This window comes from Vulpes lagopus, chromosome 9 (genome assembly GCF_018345385.1).
Source record: "Vulpes lagopus strain Blue_001 chromosome 9, ASM1834538v1, whole genome shotgun sequence".
Taxonomy (NCBI): Eukaryota; Metazoa; Chordata; class Mammalia; order Carnivora; family Canidae; genus Vulpes; species Vulpes lagopus.
In genome coordinates this window covers 28,696,996-28,715,152 of record NC_054832.1, presented here as the reverse complement: position 1 = coordinate 28,715,152, position 18,157 = coordinate 28,696,996, and positions in this window count along the sequence as shown.

Here is an 18,157-nt window from a genome sequence, read left to right as displayed (position 1 = left end):
TCCTTGTAGGGAAAGTGAGGAAGACAAACTTGACCAATGACACAGCTAAGAAGAGGAGCAACCAGGATTTGAACGGAATTCTAACCCCAAAGCCTCTGTTTTTTCTTCTCTACCCACAAAGTGCCAATTCTACATAAGCCTTTTGGAAATATGCAATTAGTGGTTTGGGATATATAGCAACTTTAGTCCTGGTGCTCATACATCAGTACTAGTCATTCCTTCAGAATAAAAGGGATGATTCATTGTCATGGGGAAAAGTCTAAAATCACATATCCCTATAGAAAAGCCCACCTAAAGTACTCTAAACAGAAGAAACTAAAAATGAATGTATTCTATTTACTGTGGTTCACATTTAAATATTACTCTATAGACAAAAAATTGACATCTGTGGCTGTTAATATAATCACAGAGGTAGAGAACCTTCTCTCATCTCTTCTTGAATGTGAAACATTTAAACAAGAAAATTTCTCCAAGAATGTTGTTATTGTTATCACAAATTAACCATAATCTCCTTCCAGATTCCCATTCTGGAAAATCTGCCTCAATAAAATTCCATTTAAAAAAGAAATAAGGTACAGAATGAACCACAGGTTTCCTCAGGGAAACTAAGGCAGGGGCAGGGCCAGTGATGAGCTTCATGGATTTCCTTTTCTTCTAGTCTTGTTTAGGTATTTAAACAACACAAGAGCTAAGAAGGCTGCCACTGAAGGTAAGACTGCGTGATGAGGTCCTGAGGAGATCTCTAAAACTCCTGCTCATTGCATGTCTGTGGGTAATTCTTCCCAGCTACACCCCTAATCCTCCATTAGCTCTTCTTCCTTATGGTTCTTCCCAGATACTTTACATCTCAGACATTTGGAAACTATTTCAAAGTGAGGGCCTATAAATAATACTTCCTGTCATGTCCTTATCTAGATGCAGCAGAGAAGTTAGAAACATGGACTCTGGAGCCGTGTGGCTTGGATTTGTATCACAGCTTTACCATAGACTTGGGCATGTGAAACATGCTTCATTTCTCCATATATATAATATGGTAATAGCAGCATCTCCCTCACAGAGTTGTGGTGAAGGCTAAGTGTGGAAGAACAAATAGTGCCTGGAACAGAGTAGGTTTTCAGTAAATGTTAGCTGTCGTTAATATTTTGAAGAAGTAGTAAGTTGAATTCTCCACCTCCATAGCCATATACAGTTGATCCTTAAACAACATGGATTTGAACTGCATGGCTCTACTTACACACAGATTTTTTTTTTTTACAGTACAGTTCCATAAATGGATTTTCCTTTTGGCTTTCTTACTAACTTTTCATTTTATCCAGCTTACTTTATGGTAAGAATACTGTGTATAATACATATAACATTACAAAATATATATTAACCGCCTGTTTATGTTATTAGCAAGGTTTTTGGTCAATAATAAACTATTAATAGTTAAGTTTGGGGGAGTCAAAGTTATACATGGATTTTTCAAGTCTAAGTGCACAGGGGTTGGTACCCCTAGCTCCCATGTTGTTCAAGAGTCAACTATAATTATCAAAATTCCATTGACACTTCAATTTAGTTGTGAAAAACGGGGATTTTGTTCTAATCTTCATCATATTCTCATAAAATACTCAGAGAAAAATATCCCATCTGTCTATAAACAGTATTTCAAACATCACTGGTCACTAACTACCCTCCACTCAAAACTTTTCCATACTCCTACACTTTATGATTACATGATATTAATGAGTTGAAGGAGGAGCATTCACATTTTGCTATGTTTATGTCCTTCAACTTTTAATGTAATAAATATTTTCATTTATTTTTTAATTCACTCTTGGTGACAACCCACCTAATGGCATGTTAATCTTTTCATGATTTTCCCCCTATATAAACACATGGCCTTTGAAACCAACAACAGTTGTTTTGCTTTCTTCTAAATCATATAAACAATTAGATTTACAGATGGTGATCCACTAGTCCCAGTTTTCTGGGGACTTTCTAGATTTAAGCACATGAGGGTAGAGCCTGACATGGGGCTCCATCTCTCCACCCTGAGATCATGACCTGAGCCAAAACCAAGAGTTGGACGCTTAATGGATTAAACCACCCAGGCATCCCACCCCATTGTATTGTTATGAAGACTACATGGAGGGATACAGGAGAAAAGTCTAGAACAATACCTGGCACAATCCAAGTATTTTAAAAAGTATTGTATCATGCTATTACTTTGAACCAATCACTGCCTTCAGTGAGAGGGCAAGATACTGACTAAATTTGACTATGGCCCTCAAGGAGCAATACAGATGCTTTGGGGGAAGTGATCCTGGGTCTAGGTCAAGCAAGGCTATCCTAAAGAACGCTGTGTTTATTCTCTGCCTTTAGTGTAGGAAAGGGGCCTAAGCTCTCTATGTATTCATTTCTTTACAAGCTTCATAGAATCTACTGTTGAAAACCTTAATCTCAATTCATTTCCAGGTTTCAGGTATGTTTAGTCTTCAGTAACTTCTCTTCCCAAATAGGACATCAGGATGCTTAACATTTCAGGCACATACCAGGGTCAACAAAAATAGCTTTTGCCTCTGTCTCACTGCCTTCTATTTTGAATATTTGTGTTAATAATGTGCTTCCTTGGTGGTCTAAACCAGAGGATTGTTTTCATTCTAACCTTTTCATAGGTTGTCTTCAAAGAAAAGTTGCCAGAACATCAATATGTTTTCCATTAGAAAACTGAAAATTTGTTTTCCACATAGTTCAGTATAAATGTGGGTATAATTGAGGATGTCTCACTCAGCCAGCCATGCTGTCATCAGGCATTTGTCACAGCCCCCCTCCCTGTCCCCAAGTTCTATCCTGCTCTCCTGGCTTTCCCACTCTGTCCTTAGTCTCTCCCTAATTCTGCAGTGTGTGTCACCTTTCACCACACAGGGAGATGATTAGTGATGTGCATCTGGGTACAATTATTAAAAGTGTAATTATTATTTACACTACTCCTACTGAAACAATCATGCCCATCATATCTTACTTGGTTTTATTAATTGCCAAACTCTTCCTTTGATTCCCTCAACAACATGGTACCTACTACTGAGTTTTCTTCATTGGAGAAACAAAAGTGTCTTAAAGAAGGTAATGAGATCTTTCCCCTTGCTTCTACCTTGTGTGTTTAGTCATTAAGGGCAAATAGGTATGGCATCTAAAGAGTGAGCAGCGGCTGCAGGGAACCTTGGAACCCATCTCTAGAGCCACACAGATGTACCATTAGCCACAGTGGCCCATGATTCAGTTAAGTCCCACCACAAGCCAGGCTACCTTCCTGATCTCCTTCATAGGCCAGTCCAGGTACCCATAGAAGCAGCATCCTGGAATCAGAAGATCATGGAATTTTATACAGGCTTGGAGTTGGGTCCCTCCAAACAAAAGTGACTCAATCGGTGAATTTTTACCTGTTTAAATTTCCTGTAGGGGCTCTTCTGAGATTCAAGTTCAGCAGTGGATGCAGGGCATCATCTTCTGAATGGCTCACATTCCTCCTCATGTTCATTTCTCTGCCACATTCCAGACCGCTTTATCTTCTTTGATTCTCCTACTTGATGAAGTTTTTCTTTTACTATCTTAACTATACGGAGAACTATTTCTTTATTTTCTTAAAAGTCTTCATAGGCTGGAGGCTAGAATTCACATCCCATTACTGCATCTTCCTTTAAGTAAAAGAGTAATCATTTACTGAGTTCTAATGATTCCACTTCCATGGGTTTTTATCACATCTTCTCTATCTCTCTTTTTTAATCCCTCTGACACAATCCTGATAAAAACAACAAAACTACAATTTATAGAAGGTCTGTTGTGGGTCAGGCACTTTGTATACATTGTCTCTAAATCCTTCCCAGTACCATGCAGTGAAGGGGTTATTGTCTCTATGTGGCTCTTTTCTATTTCACTTACTATGATCTGATATATACATATATACTTTATATGTCTATTCATTGTCACAACCAACTGGAATGTAAACTCCATGAGGACAGGGATATTTGTTTGGTCATCACTATATCACCAGTACCTGGAACTGGTACCAGGTTGGCAAGGACCCATCATTTTAATTTAGAACATAGCATAATGTCTAGCATTTATGTATCACCCAATAAATATTTGTTGAATTAATTAAGAGATCAAGAATGACACACAAGACTCCTTTTCTACTTCTGTCTGCTTATATTTTATTTTTGACTTTTCATATCAAATTGACCCATTCTGTATTTATTTATTTATTTATTTATTTATTTATTTATTTATTTAGTGAAGAGGGGCAGGGAGAGAAGCAGAGAGGGAGAATCTTAAGCAGACTCTATGTCCATCGCAGACCCTGATACAGGGCTCAATCTCACAACCCTGAGATCACGACCTGAGCTAAAATCAATGTACAGACACTTACCTGACTGAGCAACTGAGGCTCCTCAAATTCTAGGTATTGCACCTTCTATAATTGTGGCATCTGGTTAAGTGGTCTCTGCAAGATATTTGTCTTTGTATCTTGTGTTAAAGCTTCAGGTCCACTCATTAGGCAGCCATTCCCAGGAAGGGAAGATGGAGATACAGTAGGAGAGAGCAAGAAAAAGTTGGAATCCATGAATATAATCTGGAATCCACAAGGAAAGACTGAAACCTGTGCCATTTCCTATTGCCTCTGACCTTGATGATGTAGGAATCTGCAGAAATCAGGGCCTTTCTTCATAGAGTTAAATACACACACCTGCCACAGGATTCAGAGACACTGAAGAAGAATCCTGATGAAAGTGGAGCCCTCAGAGGACTGACAGTTGCCTCATGTGAATGAGTTAGACATCTCTAAGTTACAAAGTGGCCCTCCATATAGCTTACAAAAATATCCCTTGTGGTTCACCCCATCTGGAAACATACAGAAAAAGGAATTCTGAGAAATGTAGTTCAGTCTAGCAAAGTTGACACATTACAAAGCTGCCTCTCATATCTTCCAATTAATTGCTCATGACAGTTTGGAGTTGCATTTCCTATTATTCCAGTGATTAATAACCCACCTTAATAAAGACTAGAAACTGGTTTTGTCTTTTATAAAGGTCTTAAGGTATTACTGAATTCCTATGTCTTGCCTCTACTATGCCACTTACAATTTAATAGGATACTTTCACTTAAATTAACTTCTCTATACATTTGTCTACAAATAGCACTAAATCAAAATAAACACAGAAATAAAAATAATGCCTTAAACATTTTAAGGCATTAAAAACTATTTTATAATTTTAAGGCATTTTAAGGAAAATTAAAAAGTATTTCTTTTTCATATAAAAGACAGAGGAAGTCTAGAGCTGGTTTGTCTGTGAACATAAGAAACTCAAGTTTTCTCTATCGATAAGTTGTAGCATCTTTAAAGTTACTTCATGGTCCATGAAGGCTGCTAGATCTCTAACCATTGCACCTACTTTCCAGGAAGAGATAAAAATTCAAAGAGCTTACCTCCCAGCTCCCTTACAGATTTCTTGAAGATTTCCTGGAAATCCTGAAGAGCAACTTTCACTTGTGTCTCAGAGCTTCAAGAGAATTCAAGAGCTGAGAATTATAGCTATGTACATTGCTTCAAGGGTAATGAATATTGGGAAGGAAATAGCAACATCTGCCACAGTTCCTAAGAAGAAAAACTTCCTAAACAAATCATTCTTACCTGGATAAGATATTGCTTACCTTCCTAAGAATGAGAATAGTACTGAATATGAGGTGAGCTTTAAAACAGTTAATTTTGTGGCAAGTGACTTCATTCAGCATTGTCAAAGACTTTTGAAGCTCTGCACTTACAATGTGGGTCTTACAGAGAAAGTCTTCAAACTCTTAAGCTGAAGCAGTGGAGATAATACAGAAACCCAGATTCTGTGGCCAAAGACACGAAATGTGAATTTCTGTAAAAGGTGTGCAGAGTGTTATGAGAGCTCAGCGGGACACTGGGTACACATCAGTGGGCAGTGATGGCCAGAGGAGCTGGAGGCTGATGGAGATGGGATTCTGGATGAGGCCCAGGCTGCACACAGAGACCTCCATGAAACCATCCTGGTTGAAACCAGCTTGTGGAGACTGCAAGGGTCAGCCAGATGGGGGCTCATCAGTTTACCAGCAGACCTTTTCCCAATTGAGGGAAGGAGGGGACCCTGAGAAGAACTTGATACGGATCCAGAGGACCTGCAGAAGTGGAGGAAGCAACACAGAATTTACTTTGGACACAGAATTCGTGTCTGTTTAATATCGTAGGGCGTGAGCCTGAACTTCCCACAGTTCCTTGCAGGTATTACTTTAAAGGTAGTTATTCATCCACCTGATTGTACTGTTGTCAAAACACTTCCCTGTCTTCATCATTAAGAGTGTTATGCCAAAGAAACAAACTTTGTTTGTACTGCCTTCCCCCTTAGCTTAAAAAAAAAAAGTCAAAATTTGCTTGTCACTTAGCCATGTTGATTTTTTATATGAAATATGACTACACTCTAACGAGACTAATATCTTACAAATGCAGTGGCATGTATGCATCTTAGTGAATGCCAATTACTTCAAAGTGTCATGGGGGAGGAAAGCAGGGTTCCCGCGGCTGCTAATTGTTCCAAACTTTGGGGGAGCTCATATTCTAGGATTCAAAGACAGTGTGGCTGTTGGGGGTGGGGGAGCACTCTCATGTATGCTTCTTGTTTCCTATCCTGCTTGAATAAAGGAGGACTCAAAGAATGGGTCTGTTCAAATGGTAGGCACTGCCTGTGGAGGCCCAGAGCATATGGTTAAGAGCACAGACTCCAGGGACAGAGCTCCCAAGTTCAAACCCTAGCTCTGCTCCACCTGAGCTGGGCAACCCTGAGTGAGTTTCTTCCCACCTTTGCTCTCGATTTTCTCACCTGCAAAGTGGGGATACTAAAAATAGTTTTACTCAAAGGGCCTGAGGCAGACCTGAGGCTTCAGGTCAGGTTTAAGTTATTTTAGCTGCAAAGATAAGGTCCCTGGGAACAACCAGAAGAGGAATACTATATTGCTAAACAAAGAAGTATGAACATTAAACTTATATTTTTTTCCTCACAAGTATTCTTAAGCAATTAATTTAAATATGAACAATCGAGTATCTGCTATTTTAAAAGAAAATTAAAATGGAGCACTCTTTATAATTAATTTCTTAAATCTTTTAAAAATAACAGATTCTCAGTAATGTAAGGAAGGAGCAGAACAAGGTGTTTCTAAATTAGCATATCTGTTTTGAAGACAAATTAAAAGTCACAGAGAAAGGAAAGGACAGTCTCTAATTCATCATCTAGCTTGTCTTCAAGAGCGTGGAGTCAAAGCTCTGTGCTCTGAGATGATTTGACTGCCTCCTCTCAGTAATCTATGTACCTAGAGTGTGTCAGCCTGCCTGGTCAAATTTAGTTTGAGCGAACAAATTGAATCAGTTGTTGGTTAGTTTTAAAGATCTTCAAATTGCTTAATTACAGTCTTTACTGAATTTATCAAATCTATCTTTATTCCTCATTAAGAACAGAGCAGTTATCCTCAAATCACACGCGAAAACAAGACCACTACCCTCTACCCTCTGTGTGGGCAAAACTACCCTCTGTGTAGTTACAAGGCCCTGGCGCCAATGGATCCATTGGGCTCCACAACTCACAGAGAGCAGGACAGCAGACCAATCAAGCACGCCTGCCAACATTAAGTGATTCTTGCTGTGAAACTGTTCACATGCTCTAGAAATGTTAATGGGCATTTGGGGTTTTGCATGAGTATGTAAATTCAGGTGTGTGGATGACTATGGAAACAATAATTTTGACCAAAAGTGTGTTTCTTTTTTCCCAGATAGACCCAGATTTGAAAAAACCATGTGGGTCCTTGACTGTGTGTTTAGATACTTTGCAACTCACGGCCATGGGTAGAATATTCTAGTTATTGGCCATGGCTGTCTCCTTCATTCATTTCCAAAAAGATATATTTGTTTTCAGGCAGTGTATCCCTATTTATGCAACATGTATAGGCTTTCTTTCTGGTTGTGAGCATTGCATGTGTACAAGCAATACCTGGAAATAATTTATACAATGAGCTTGAATCAGATGGAGGGGGAAACCTTTATTAATGCACAAAACAGAATTCTTTCAAATTGAGATGAAAGACTGTTTTTGCAGTGGATTTCAAGTATCATCTTTCCTCTTTCCCTATTATTTGCTTTTGTCCCCCCTATTTCAAAGTGTTAATCTGATGCTTTGAGAAAGTTTCCTTTAAAAGCATTTTAGATGTTCATTATGAACTCACTGTAAGCAGTTCAAAGAAAAATCTCTAAGACTTCTGTAAGTTTTAGGAGATGTGAAGAACACCGTTGTATCTGGCATGATATTATGTTTTGACCTTCAGAACACCAGTAGGAATGTCAGTAAGCGGCAGCAGGATATATATGAGCATTATATGGATGCATGAGAAGATAAAGTATCATTTTCCAAAATGTATTCTACTGAACTTGGGCATGAAATACACACACACACACATACACACACATACGGAGCAGGGGAGGTGGGAGAAGAGGGAATTCCATGGTCCAATACGTTGGGGAAATGCTACACACCACACTCTATCCCTTCCTAGAGACATCCAATACACTTTATTATCTTAAAAGGTATGGAGTGCACTGTAATGAAGAAATCTGTTTAACCTAGAATTTCTCTACATATCTAAATCACAGAATCCTTATCACTTGGGATTAGCAGGACTTGAGTTTTCAGGAAAACACCTTGGAAACCATTCTCTCAATAATCACCAATTAAGGCCTGTAGTAATGATTAGCCAATGCATTAATTTTTAATTAATTCTCCTAGAAATTCTAATCATATTTTTCCTGTGAGCTAAATTATTTTATCTCTACAATAGTCATTTGTGTTGTTTGAACCTCCATAAGTTTGGAACACTGGAATGTTGAAGTTTTGTCTTTAGAAGCCAAGAGATGAGGCCTTATTTAAATCAAGAGATAGTTACTTTTCTAACCTGAATATTAGTTTGCCAATGTCTTTGCTTCTTCTACTCCCACCTAATAATTGCAGTCATTCCCACATGCCTCCCATGTGCCCACTGAGGAATAAAATAGTATTTCCCAAGAGGCGGTTAGGTCAGATCAACCCCATTTCACGAAGAAGAAAATGGAGCTGTGGTCAGAATGCTGAGGAACTTCCCTAATAAGCAAGGAGAAAGCCCAAACCCAGGTCTGTCAGACTCCATCAGCTCTCTTCTGGAGCACATGGCCTCCCCCTACTGTGAGCTCACCTGCCTCCCCCAGGGCTCAACTAAACACCATGGCCTGTGCACAACTGCATCTCCACTGTCACCACACTGCTTTACAGTTGCTGGCTGATCCATTCTCTTCTTCACCAGTGTGTGGAGTCTACTGTGCTGCCTCTGCTTAACAACCTCCTTGTCTCAAAATACCCAGAATTCACCTCAGGACCTTGGCAAATAGCAAGTGTAATAATAGCTAACACTGAATAAGTAGTTCCTTTGTGTCAGACTTGATGTGGTTGCTTTAAATGTATTAGCTCTTTTTCTCAAGCACTGTTACTATGGTTGTGTCACAGAGGAGAACCTTGAGGCTCAGAGATATGAAGGAATGTGTCCAAGGAGACACATCTAGGAAGTGACAGGGGCCGGGGTCTGCACACAATAGGGGCAAACGGACTCCCTGCTGAATAACCCATGAATAAGAAAAGCTATAATATCTTTTGAATTCTTATTCTATACTTAGTACCATTCTAAAGGCTTTGTGTGAATTTTGATTTTTAGTCCTTACAATTCTGCAATTCTTTTACAGAATTGTAAAAGTGGGTGGCTGATTATTCGGCCCCCTATTTTTTACAGAGAAGGAAATGGAGCAGAGAGAGCTGAAATACCTTACTGAAAGCCACAAAGCCTAGCAGGTGATGGGACTGGGATTAGAACTGGCTCCAGAACCAAGGTTCTATGAATGGATAATTAAGTTTTTAGACACTGAACTAATTATAACACAACTCAGTAGAGAATCACACACCAAAACATTTTTCATTTTCAAGAAGTAATAAAACATGTTGCCAGTAGCCTCCATTATGAAATTCTCCAAAAGGACACGTGGCTTTTCTTAAGCGAGAGAGAATATTTTGGTACAGCATTCTTCTTGTGGCTTGTATGTTTAAAGCAAAATTCATTATGATTTCAGTTTGGCCTCTCTTAGGAGAAAGATTTGAAAAATTTGAAACTGATTAGTGAAAAAGAAAGCAAATCATCAGGAGGATAGCCTCTAGATATTTCCTAAATTCCTTTGCATAACATGCCTATTCTATATCCTTTATACTCTCCCTCAAAACAAATATTCCTCAGCTCTAAGCTGCCCTACAGGCCCAAGAACCAGAAATAAATGGAAATGGTTAAGTGAGAAGAGAAAACAACAAACATCATTTAAAAACTTTGTATTTCCATATACGACTCTGGGAGGGCAGTTGTCAGCAGCCCAACAGCTGTGTAATGTTCAGCAAAAATTTGCCTCTCTGGATTTATGGAGTATAAAAACAGCCATCATAAGATCTGAAAATGATGAGACCAGTCCTGGAATCGCCGTGTCAACATTTAGAAAGTGCAGTGGAAGGGAAATAAAAACCATAAAATCATGGGTGACCGAAGGTGCAGGCATGCCACACACAAGCAGCTTTTTCCATAAGGAAATGTTGATTATAGGCGAGCTGTAGATGCCCAGCAGGCGGGGGCCAGTAGGCGGTGGCCAGGGCAGGTGGACAAAAGAAGGCCTCTGATACTTTGGTGATTGCCGAAGAAAGGAGGGTGTTCACATTCTCTTTCTAAGTCACCTGGCTCTTTAGTGATATCAAATCTAGCTACTTCAGTGCCAGAGATTGTGACAGAGCAGCTTCCATTGTACCCTGAGACCTGAGTGCTGATGAAATGATAATGACTCCTAATAGTGAGCACTTCTTGTGTTAAAAACACTCTTTATCTGTCCCCTTATTTATTTTTGTTGTTGGTATTGTTTACTTATTTATTTGTCTTAAACAACATTTACTGTCCCATGGTTCTGGAGGCTGGAAGTCTGAAATCAGGGTGTTGGCGGGGTTGGTGTCTTCTGGGGTGTCCCCTTATTTAAACCTTAAAAAAAAAAAAAAAACGCCATGAGTAGGTACCATTGCCAACTTTGCTCTACACATGAGTAAACCAAATCATGGAGAAATTAACTAATTAGTCCAAGGTAAAATAGGCAAAAAGGAAAAGCCCAGAATTCAAAGGGAGACAATCACAACCAAGATTTCATCTTCTTAATATTCCATGCCAGAGTTCAGCAAACAGCAGCCTGCTGGCCAAATAGGTCCACTGCCTGTTATTTTAGTGGCCCGTGAGCCAAGAATAGTTTTTACAGTTTTAAATGTTTGGGTAAAAAAATCAAAAGAAGAATAATATCTCATGACACATGAAAGATTTAAATTTTATTGTTCATAAACAATGTTTGATTGGAACACAGCCACATGTACTCATTTCTATGTTGCCTATGACTACTTTTGGGCTTCAATGGCAGAAGTCAGCAGTTAACCACAGAGGTGGTATGGCTCACCATGTCAAAAATATTTATTCTCTGGCCTCGTACAAAACAAGTTTCCCACTCAAAAACAAACAAACAAACATTTAAGTTTCCCATTGCCTGGTCTATGCAATGCTGAGCGAGGGCTGAGAAGGATTCTCCAGATTTGCTTTCCCCAAGTGATGATCTGTCCCACCGCTGTCCTGGAAAACCTTCCTTCCCATCTACCCCCCGTGTATTCACTCTCATATCTTTGCTCCTATGTGTGAACGTGACACAGTGCTAAATTTCTGACCTACCACCAATAGGCTAGCTTATTGTGTCTCAAAATATGTGGATAGAAATATAAGCCTAGTATACTAGCAAAACCAGATAATGGCATTCTTCAAAATGGAACTAGACACAAAATCAAATTTCCAAAGTATAGTTACGGTGACTTTAAAAATATTGGGGCCAGTATTCAAGTGGGAGGGGGAAAGAAGCATTTAATATCTCTTTTTAAGGACACCTGGGTGGCTCAGTGGTTGAGTGCCTGCCTTCAACCCAGGGCGTGATCCTGGATCCTGGGATCGAGTCCCGCATCGGGCTCCCTGCATGGAGCCTGCTTCTCTCTCTGCCTATGTCTCTGCCTCTCTCTTTCTGTGTCTCTCACGAATAAATAAAATCTTTTTTAAAAAACATCTCTTTTTAATTAGAATCAGACCTAGAAATATAAAGAGCAAACTAATGGTTGCCAGAGATCAGAGGCACGGAGAAGTGGGCAAAATGGGTGAAGGGGAGTGGAAGGCTTCCAGTTATAGAAGGAATAAGTCAGGGAGATAAAAGGTACAGCACAGGGAATATTGTGGATGGTATTGTAATACGTAGCATAATGGCATATGGTAGCTACACTTGTGATAAGCACAGCATAACCTATAGAGTTGTTCAATCACTATGTTGTATGCCTGAAAGTAATGTAACATTGTGTGTCCACTATACTCAAATAAAAAAATAAAATAAATAAAATCTTTTTAAAAATTAGATTGCTCCCATCAAAGCATAGGTTAAACTGTTACCCCTTGCACCCCTGCCTTCACTGTGGCTCAGTGATCCTCACCTGAGAATAGAAGAGTGCCAGTGAGATGCTGTAGCTGAAGATACTGTGTGCATAAAACAGCAATCAAAGAGGAAGCAGCAAAGGTAATTGGGAAAATAGTGCTTCACTTCCCTGATCACTGGGTTTCAAATATTTTAATAAATAAAATCCACATTTAATTTAAACATTAGTTGGATAAAAATTTCACCTGAATACTTCATGCTTGGCTTTTATCTCTCAGGAATCACTATGGCAACAGCACAGGAGCAGGATTTGGCATTTCCTTAACCACAGTTAAGTGAGTAACCAATAAAAGAGATGAACTTACAACAGAACAACCATAAAATATGCATCATTAGACCAGTAGAGCTGTGGGTTTCTCTTGCATTAATATGCATTCCATAAGAACAAAAAGCAGGAAGGTAAAGAAAACTATTATCTCCAGAGAGGAAATCTAACCCTCTATTCTCCAGGGGACTTATCTGCATATGTACAGTGGGCTTAAAGGTCCCCAAGAGCTTGATTCTTTGACATCATGTGGGTTTTTCTGCTCTGTTCCCTCATGCAGCTCTTAGTCTCCGCAGACCCTATAAGCCAATGGCATTAAGTCTATGATGCAGAAGAGCTTTGGGCCTTTTCCATGCTGGAGGAAAACTAACACAGAAGAGCCAAATAGAGCAGCCTGTCTGCTGCCAATAGAAGCAGGCAGTGCAGTTTTACAGATATGATGAAATTCCAGAGACACAACCAGAGGATTCAACTTCCCCAGGCTCAATTCAGAGACAGCTTTGTTCAACTTCAGAGAGGAAACTGACTCCTTCCATTTTAGTTCCTTTGAAACGAAAGGTTACATAAAAGGAGATGTTATAGGAGGACCCTAAGCTACCTGAAACTTAAGCATCTCTTGCTTCTCAAGAATAGCTTAAAATACTCTCGAAATCAGACATTTAAAACCAGAACATGTCAATGATTCCAAAATCCTTATTTTTTTTTTAATTTTATTTATTTGACAGAAAGAGAGCATGAGTGCAAGAGCAGGAGGGAGAGGTAGAGAGAATCTGAAGCAGACTCCTCACTGAGAGCCGAGCCTGACGCAGGGCTCAATCCCACCACCTTGAGATTATGACCTGAGCTGAAACCAAGAATTGGGGGCTTAACTGACTGAGCCACCCAGGAACAACCCCAACACCATTAAATAATGACCAGGAAATTGAGGCCCAGAGAACTGACACAAATTGCCGAGGGTCATCCAGCTGATTTATGGGATACTCATATCTTTAAGGGACACTCAAGGCTTGTATTTCCATGACATATACCACCTTACCCCCTTGTCCTTCCAAACATGGACTGATTCTTTTTAAAAATAGCCTTGGAGTTATACTGAACTCTGGTAGTCAAAAACTCATGTTGCTTATTGAAACATGTTGTTAAAAAGCATGTTTCTAGAATGAGGAGAAAAAATTCTCCTGGCTTGTTGTGCCCTGGAGAGATGGTGAACATTTGCCATCATCTAATTGACATGAGCAAGGAGAGTTTAAAGTTGCTGCCTGCAGTATCTTCCTTGAAAAGCAGACAATCAATCAACAGGAAGTGTTTTGATCTTTGAAGTACACTAACCCCTTAGGTAAGTCAATTCAACTAGAATTTATTAGAGACAGGCATAATGTAGAAATTTTCTTTTTCCAGCAGCACTAGTATTCAATTACACCTACTCAATAGAACCAGGAGAATGCCACTATCTTGGCAAGGTTTGGCATTTCTTCAGTTATTAGGATGTTGTAGAAAAATATAAAATGTTTATCTCCAAAGACATTCTCATGGTAATGAGTAAGGTGAAACAACCCCTTGTTCTATAGACATGCTCCACCCTTTCACTCCTCTGCTTTATTACACACATTCTCCCCACAGGCTGAAACACCCCCTCCTCTTTCTCCTTCAAGAATCATGACAAGTATTAGTTCCTTCTGAAGTTTTTTGGATCCTCTAGGCCAAGTTGGTGGCCACTCTTATGTACAACTGAAGAGCTCACTGCATTTTATCATATTCTCGCATTGAACTTACAAGGTAATACCGTAACTCGTATTTTGTGTTTGTTTCTCTTTCACATTGGACCATAAACTACTTGAGAACAAGGAATCTTGTTTTATTTATCTGTGTGCCCCACAAGAGATAGGTGCATAGTAAATGTTTATCTTCTAATAATGTTTTGTGAATGATAATAACTGAATTTTTTACGACCTGCACTTTCTACTAGTTCATCATTTTCTCTCTCTGAAAGCATGCCCTTGAAGACGTGGACATCTTGCTCTTTTGCACTTAGGTTCCTCTTTCATTCTTAAGTTGATTAAGTCATCCAGCTAAAACTCAGAAATCACAAGAACATTAACATGACTTTCAAGCCAGGGGAAGTTCTGCAAAGGCAGTGCACACTTGCCTAGGGCTGTTGGAGGTGGGAGCTGTGCATCTCGAAACTCCTTTGGCCCAGACTCACAGTAAGATGTACATTTTATATTATAATCATGTACCTCATATCTTCTAGAGCCAGACTTCCAGGTCTGTACCCTGGCTCTGGAATATATCAACTCTGTCCTTATAAAGTTGTTTAACCCCTTGGTTTCCTCATCTGCAAAATGGAGTTACTAATAACATCTATCTGACAAGATTGTTATGAAAATTAACTGAGTGTACATCAAGTTCTTAATACCATATGTGTAGAGTTCTTATGTCAGTCTCAGCCATTATATTATTACTTATATGAATAAGAATTTAATTAAATAATACCAATATTATCTGCAATCTAAAAGAATTTTTTTTCATGAAACTTAAATTGACATCACAACCAAATATCAGGTCTCAACTGCAGTTTGAAAATAACAATGCTTAACAATTTCATTTTCTTTTCAAATACTCATTTGCTAGAGTTTGGTAAATGTCAATTATTTTTAAAAATCCCTTTGGAACAGGCAGAGGAACCATAAAGCTTCTGTCAGAAGAGGTCTTAAGAATGGACAATCTAGCCTCCCTGACTTATTTCAAAAATTTGTTCAGCACAAGAGGACCTACCCCATCTATCCCTTTCATCATTAAATAGATTTGAATCCTGTCTTTTCTTTGTCATTACTCCTCTGAAATACAGATAAGTATTCAACTTCGTAGCTGGCCCTGCCACTTCTTAAAACAAATAAGCAGTTAGCAGGATACAACTTCAGAAGCCCATGCTTCAAAAATCAGCAGAATTGGAATATAGTCTTTTTCTTCTACTTTAAGTATACTATCTGTTAAAGTTTACTCAGTATGCCTTTTGTGTGGGCATAGTTCTAATAATTTTAACTCATACTATTTCATGTAATCCTTAAAAAGAACACAGGACTCTATGAGAGAGCTACTATTGTTATCCTTACTTTACAAAGGCAGGTGTTGAGACACACACAAGTTAAAGGATTTGCCAAAATCTAACAGACAGTAAAGTGAGCTGGGACTGAGGACCAGTCAGTCTGCATCAAGAACCTTGAACTTAGCATACGCCTTTGCAACAGGGCTCTACCTTCAAGGGTGGGGGAGTCAGGCACCGTGTTCACTGTGGAACATCTCAGAGAGAGAGACCAGGAACCTGCTGCTCTCCAACTGAGAATTTTCTATGCCTCCGACCTTCTCTATTCCTCAGGTGGTTGCCAGGGGCTATTTGCCTAACCCTTTATTGTTTGTTTGGTTTTTTTCTCCTGGCCCCAAGTCTTGTTGATCTTCTTCCTGGCCTTTGAAAGTAATTACTCCATACCTTTTCACATAGAATTAGTCTCTTCTAACACTGCACATCTTTAAAAATGTGTACACACCTCAATTATAGCAGCTAACACACTGCAATTTAATTAACGGTTTATGTAAGTCACCCCTGCCAGGCTGGGAGCTGCTCTGTGCTTTTCATATTTATATTAGGTTCTATCTATAGGGTCTGGCACAGGGCCTGTCAAACAGTTGGCACGCACTAAGTAAGCATTTAACAAGCGTGAATCGGAAGAACAAGTGGACAGACAAATGAACCTTTCCTCCTGAAGGTGAGAAATCGCTCTGTAATGTCATCTCCTGAGTGATCCACCACACTGCTTCCTTGCTATCCTTTACAGAGGATTTCCCTGAAGACTGAAAAGTTTAAGAAAAAACGTAATAATGTAATGTAATATTTCATAAACATCTTACCTTAGGAAAGATTACTGTGACAATTTCACAAACTGAAAATTTGTTCTACGTTAATGCCTCTTTTTAATTTTTTTGTGTTTTGATCATTTTCAATATTAGAATGACTTTTGATTCTCAAAGATGCTATACTTCTGATTTTGGCAGATCTTTCTTAACTCCTTCAAACAAACCTCCATTCCTATCACCTTCACCTTCAGACTCCCACTCCACCCACCTTCCTGTGGCTTTGAGCCACCATGAGACTGTCACAAAACTTTTCCTCATGGAGATGTGGTCCCTTCTGCACATCACACCTAGGGTGAACTCGTTGGTGACACCAAATATCGCACTGTAATTAACAACCTGATAATTAAGTGACCTGTTCATCAAATGATAATTATTGTTTATAACCTCAATAATCTGCACTCTTCTTTCTTAGAATACTTTTTAAGCCAACAATTCCCAACAACTGAAACAAATCACTTTTTCACAGTTTTCTGTCACAATCCTGATTTCAAAGGCATCAATAAGAACTTCAATTCCACAAATTCCCTAGCTTGTTATGAACATAATTACGATGAATGAACAAATGCTTGCATTTTATTTGATTAGTTAATAAAATTGCTGAGGCATAAAAACATTCAGTGTTATATTTTATATTAACTTGGTTTTAAAGAATAAGGATGATATGGTACTAGAATCTCCATAGAGATGCAATTTAGTTAAACCACTAAAAAACTCCACTGCATGCAGAAGGACACCCTTTATAACTTAGATATTTTAAAGGTACTATGTGGTGTTTTACCAAGTTTAATAATACTAGTTTTATATTCTACAAACGCATTGTGTTTATAAAGTAGTAAATACACTGAACTTTTACTCTGTGCCAAGGGCTGGACTGAGTGTTTGATATGTATTATGTCATTAACTCATCATCTATTCTATAAATTATATTTTAAGTCAATAATTTGAGAATATTAACTCATTCACTTGTACATCAATTTGTGTTGTATACAAACTGCCCTCTCTGTGGACTCTCTATATCCTGTCTGCTGCATGCTGCTAGGCACACGAATGCATAAAACAGAGTTCACCCTTAACATGAATGGTTATTTTCTGCTTTGAATTTTTTACATCTAGCCATTATGTAGATTTATATGAAAACAAACTATTATGTAGATTTGAATGAAAATGGTACAATCATTTTGAAAAACATTTTGGCAGCTTCTTAAAAAATATAAACATATCTAAATTTATGTACCAACAATTTTACTCTTGGGCAATTTTGTAATTTTTATCGAAGAAAAATGACAAAATATGTCCACAAACATTGTATTTGCATAGATATTAAT